General features: G+C 49.3%; 1 pseudogene; it reads right to left on the bottom strand.

The window, feature by feature from the left end:
• Positions 1-2190: 2190 nt before the first annotated feature.
• The window catches only part of LOC124046990, a 142414-nt pseudogene continuing 138604 nt past the window's right edge, over positions 2191-6000 (bottom strand).

The raw sequence follows: 6000 nt of genomic DNA, 5'->3' as shown, positions 1-6000 counted from the left end.
TAAATTGTCCTCAGCACAAGGTGCACCTGTGTAATGATCATGCTGTTTTTTAAAATCATGTTCTCACGTTACATGTTGCTTTTATAGGTGATATTTGTGTTCCGTATAATATCATCTCTTCTCTCACTTTAATAACTTTGTAAAAAGTAACTGACTTTAACATGACCCAATAAATACTGTATCAGTTCTTTCCATACAACTAGTCTGCTCTGGTCCCAGATCAGTTTTTTTGCTAACTTCCATGGTCATTATCATTCAAGCCAAACAGATCTGGGACCAGGCTAGTACACAGCAGGGTGTAGCCTACGTATTCTGGTAGTGTATCAACATCTGGCTGTGATTGGCAGGCCCATAGGGCGACGCACAATTGGCCCCAGTGTCATCCGTGTTTGGTCATTCTAAATAAGAATTTGTTCTTAACTGACTTGCCTCGTTGAATGAAGGTTAAATTCATACAATTTTTTTTACAAATAATAATAAGTAGAATGACAGCAAGTGTATATGGTTAACAATAGCTTTGTTTATTACAAAAACTGCATACATTAAAAGTTTTGCAAAGGGAAAGCCAATAATGTCACAAACTAAAGCATTTCCCTTTTCTGTCATTTAAATAAAAAACAGAAAATGTACAAAAGTGCTAACATGGTGCAAATATTGAACAAAACAAAAAAATGAAGGAAAAAAAACCAAACTACATTTTACACTATAGTCTACTTTCTAAAATGCAACCAAGCGGGAGACAGAGGAATATGACTGTGACCAAATGGCACCCTATTCCCTATTTAGTGCACTACTTTTTGACCAGGGACCGTGCACTACATAGGGAATAGGGTGCCATTTCAGATAAACTTAATTGCATTTCAGTAACCCAAAGCTGCATAGCAACCTCTGGATAGGAAGGTAGTTCAGCTTAGCCTGGATGCCAGTCTGTTTCTGCTCTCTTGCCAACTCCATGCATGACAATCTCAAAGAGTTGGCAAGAGAGCAAAAAACGACCGGCACCCAGGCTAAGGTCATCCCTGGCCTGGCTGAGCTGGATCCCACTGTCAGCATGACTACAGCAACAGTGTCTCTCTCTGCTTAAAGGGGACAGTTCACCCTATCTCTCTCTGCTTAAAGGGGACAGTTCACCCCATCTCTCTCTCTCTGCTTAAAGGGGACAGTTCACCCTATCTCTCTCTCTCTGCTTAAAGGGGACAGTTCACCCTATCTCTCTCTCTGCTTAAAGGGGACAGTTCACCCTATCTCTCTCTGCTTAAAGGGGACAGTTCACCCTATCTCTCTCTGCTTAAAGGGGACATTTCACACTTTCAAAGTTCTCTTATTTTCAACTTTAAACGTCAACCTTTATCTCGTTTCATCCTAAAAGGTTTTATAATGTGTCTGCTATTAACATCAGTCTGACAGTGACATCATGCCATGTAAAACCACTTTATATAAACCTTTAAATCTGGCAGTCATCCTTGGGTTAAATTTCCTTTATAACCCGGTGGGTTTCATGGGTGATGAAACCGTATAGCCATCCCCGACATTGAATCCCTTGACTGTAACCAAGACATTAGTTGTGATGACCTCCTAACCATAGATAGGATTTGACCAGAGACCCAGGGAAGTGTTCCATTCGGGACGAAGATGACATCAGATGTCTATGAAGTAAATAAAACAAATATATTTTTTTTAAATCAACGATGCAAGGCAGATTAACCAACTGTCCAAACGTTTGGATGATACGACAACACCTCAAGTGTATTGAAAATAATATAAAAACTGAACTCTCTCTCACGGCTAGTAAATCCAACATACCCGAATATTGCTTCGAGATTAATAAATAAAGTTGAAACGATTTTCTTTGGGAACCATTCTATAATTAGTTAAACTAGAGCTGGAAAATCAACCAACTAGTCAAGGCTCAGCGTTAGCAAGCCGCACTATCGTCCTAGACCAGAGCTAATCGGCAACCAGACCTTTGACAAAAAGATACAACACTCCCATTTGCTACCAGACCTAAATATCTGAATTATTATAGTAGTCGTTTTCAGTAACCCCTCTAGATATAGTCTTGTCATATTGCAGTATTTCAGCTGATATGAAACAGGTCGAGAGAAGAAGTGGAGGCTCCAGAGTAAGACTGTCCATTGGTCTGAACCTTTCCTGCCTACATTCTGCTCCACCAGTCCAGTCGATCAGTTTTTAGCCCATTCTGAGCAGAGGACTCAGGGCTGCAGAGGTGGTGAACGGGGCTTGAGAAGAGAGGAGGTGAACGGGGCTGGAGGAGGGGGTGAACTGGGCTGGAGGAGGGGGTGAACTGGGCTGGAGAGGTGGTGAACGGGGCTGGAGAGGAGAGGAGGTGAACGGGGCTGGAGGAGGGGGTGAACGGGGCTGGAGGAGGGGATGAACGGGGCTGGAGGAGGTGGTGAACTGGGGCTGGAAGAGGTGGTGAACGGGGCTGGAGGAGGTGGTGAACGGGGCTGGAGAGGAAGAGAGGTGGTGAACGGGGCTGGAGAAGAGAGGTGGTGAACGGGGCTGGAAAAGAGCGGTGGTGAACGGGCCGGAGAAAGTGAACGGGGCTAGAAAAGAGAGGTGGTGAACGGGGCTGGAGGAGGTGGTGAACGGGGCTGGAGAGGAAGAGAGGTGGTGAACGGGGCTGGAGAAGAGAGGTGGTGAATGGGGCTGGAGAAGAGAGGTGGTGAACGGGGCTGGAAAAGAGCGGTGGTGAACGGGCCGGAGAAAAGAGCGGTGGTGAATGGGGCTGGATAAGGGGAATGGTGAACAGGGCTGGAGAGGTGAATGGGGCTAGATAAGGGGAATGGTGAACAGGGCTGGAGAGGTGAATGGGGCTAGATAAGAGCAATGGTGAACGGGGCTGGAGAAAGTGAACGGGGCTGGAAAAGAGTGGTGGTGAACGGGGCTGGAGCAGAGAGGTGGTGAAGGGGGCTGTCAAAAGTAGTTCACTATAACAACCCTCGTCTGACATGTTTATTTCACTGGACAGAGAGGTTGAGTGAAGGGTTACTGGTGATCAGAGAGGCTGAGTGAAGGGTTACTGGTGATCAGAGAGGCTGAGTGAAGGGCTACTGGTGATCAGAGAGGTTGAGTGAAGGGTTACTGGTGATCAGAGAGGCTGAGTGAAGGGTTATTGGTGATTAGAGAGACTGAGTGAAGGGTTACTGGTGATCAGAGAGGCTGAGTGAAGGGCTACTGGTGATCAGAGAGGCTGAGTGAAGGGTTATTGGTGATCAGAGAGGCTGAGCCAGACAGGGCTACCGGTCTTTAGCAACTGTTCTGGGGTCAGGGCTGGGGTCAGGGCTAGTAACTGTTCTCAGGGACAGTGCTGGGGTCAGGGCTAGTAACTGTTCTCAGTAACAGGGACAGGGCTGGGGTCAGGGCAAGTAACTGTTCTCAGTAGCGGGGACAGGGCTGAGGTCAGGGCTAGTAACTGTTCTCAGTAGCGGGGACAGGGCTGGGGTCAGGGCTAGTAACTGTTCTCAGTAGTGGGGCTGAGGTCAGGGCTACTAACTGTTCTCAGTAACAACAGGGCTGGGGTCAGGGCTAGTAACTGTTCTCAGTAACAACAGGGCTGGGGTCAGGGCTAGTAACTGTTCTCAGTAACAACAAGGCTGGGGTCAGGGCTAGTAACTGTTCTCAGTAACAACAGGGCTAGGGTCAGGGCTAGTAACTGTTCTCAGTAACAACAGGGCTGGGGTCAGGGCTAGTAACTGTTCTCAGTAACAACAAGGCTGGGGCCAGGGCTAGTAACTGTTCTCAGTAACAACAGGGCTAGGGTCAGGGATAGTAACTGTTCTCAGTAACAACAGGGCTGGGGTCAGGGCTAGTAACTGTTCTCAGTAACAGGGATGGGGTCAGGGCTAGTAACTGGTCTCAGGGACAGGGCTGGGGTCAGGGCTAGTAACTGTTCTCAGTAACAACAGGGCTGGGGTCAGGGCTAGTAACTGTTCTCAGTAACAACAGGGCTGGGGTCAGGGCTAGTAACTGTTCTCAGTAACAGGGCTAGCAGTCAGCACATCAGTAACACATTAACACTGCAGGTTATAGCTGCCAGCCAGGTCCAATTTATACAATAGAATTGCTAGAATATCATGAATAGAGTCAGAGAGAGTAGCAGGCAGAATTATAAGAGGACTGGCTACATTTTAAAATGGGACTAAGTTAATATGACACTACAGATCATGAGATGAGATGAGGTAGGTGCCATCCTTCCAGCAGTGTGACAGATGAGCTGGGGTCAGGGCCATCTGTTCTCAGGTGACAGATGGCTGGAGGTAGGTGCCATCCTGTTCTTCTGGGGTCAGGGGTGACAGATGGCTGGGGTCAGGTGCCATCCTTCGGTCAGGGTGACAGATGAGATGAGGTCAGGTGCCATCCTTCGGGTCAGGTGACAGATGAGATGAGGTCAGGTGCCATAACCTTCGGTCAGGGTGACAGATGAGATGAGAGGTAGGTGCCATCCTTCAGGGTCAGGGTGACAGATGAGATGAGGTAGGTGCCATCCTTCGGTCAGGGTGACAGATGAGAGGAGGTAGGTGCCATCCTTCGGTCAGGGTGACAGATGAGATGAGGTAGGTGCCATACTTCGGTCAGCGTGACAGATGAGATGAGGTAGGTGCCATCCTTCGGTCAGGGTGACAGATGAGATGAGGTAGGTGCCATCCTTCGGTCAGGGTGACAGATGAGATGAGGTAGGCCATCCTTCGGTCAGGGTGACAGATGAGATGAGGTAGGTGCCATCCTTCGGTCAGGGTGACAGATGAGATGAGGTAGGTGCCATCCTTCGGTCAGGGTGACAGATGAGATGAGGTAGGTGCCATCCTTCGGTCAGGGTGACAGATGAGATGAGGTAGGTGCCATCCTTCGGTCAGGGTGACAGATGAGATGAGGTAGGTGCCATCCTTCGGTCAGGGTGACAGATGAGATGAGGTAGGTGCCATCCTTCGGTCAGGGTGACAGATGAGATGAGGTAGGTGCCATCCTTCGGTCAGGGTGACAGATGAGGTAGGTGCCATCCTTCGGTCAGGGTGACAGATGAGGTAGGTGCCATCCTTCCAGCAGAGTGACAGATGAGATAGGTGCCATCCTTCGGTCAGGGTGACAGACGAGATGAGGTAGGTGCCATCCTTCGGTCAGGGTGACAGATGAGATGAGGTAGGTGCCATCCTTCGGTCAGGGTGACAGATGAGATGAGGTAGGTGCCATCCTTCGGTCAGGGTGACAGATGAGATGAGGTAGGTGCCATCCTTCGGTCAGGGTGACAGATGAGATGAGGTAGGTGCCATCCTTCCAGCAGCGTGACAGATGAGATGAGGTAGGTGCCATCCTTCGGTCAGGGTGACAGATGAGATGAGGTAGGTGCCATCCTTCGGTCAGGGTGACAGATGAGAAGAGGTAGGTGCCATCCTTCGGTCAGGGTGACAGATGAGATGAGGTAGGTGCCATCCTTCCAGCAGCGTGACAGATGAGATGAGGTAGGTGCCATCCTTCGGTCAGGGTGACAGATGAGATGAGGTAGGTGCCATCCTTCGGTCAGGTGACAGATGAGGTAGGTGCCATCCTTCCAGCAGAGTGACAGATGAGATAGGTGCCATCCTTCGGTCAGTGTGACAGATGAGATGAGGTAGGTGCCATCCTTCGGTCAGGGTGACAGATGAGATGAGGTAGGTGCCATCCTTCGGTCAGGGTGACAGATGAGATGAGGTAGGTGCCATCCTTCGGTCAGGGTGACAGATGAGATGAGGTAGGTGCCATCCTTCGGTCAGGGTGACAGATGAGATGAGGTAGGTGCCATCCTTCGGTCAGGGTGACAGATGAGATGAGGTAGGTGCCATCCTTCGGTCAGGGTGACAGATGAGATGAGAGGGGTGTCTCTGCCCACAGAGGGTACAGTCCAAGACCATAGAGTTTGATCCATCAGATGGAATTACAGAGGATCAGAGAGACACTCCAACCAGGCTGGCGTGGCAGTGCCCAGGTGCCAGTCTGAATAAA

Source organism: Oncorhynchus gorbuscha, linkage group LG10, assembly GCF_021184085.1.
Source record: "Oncorhynchus gorbuscha isolate QuinsamMale2020 ecotype Even-year linkage group LG10, OgorEven_v1.0, whole genome shotgun sequence".
NCBI lineage: Eukaryota > Metazoa > Chordata > Actinopteri > Salmoniformes > Salmonidae > Oncorhynchus > Oncorhynchus gorbuscha.
This window is presented reverse-complemented; position numbering and strand designations above follow the sequence as displayed.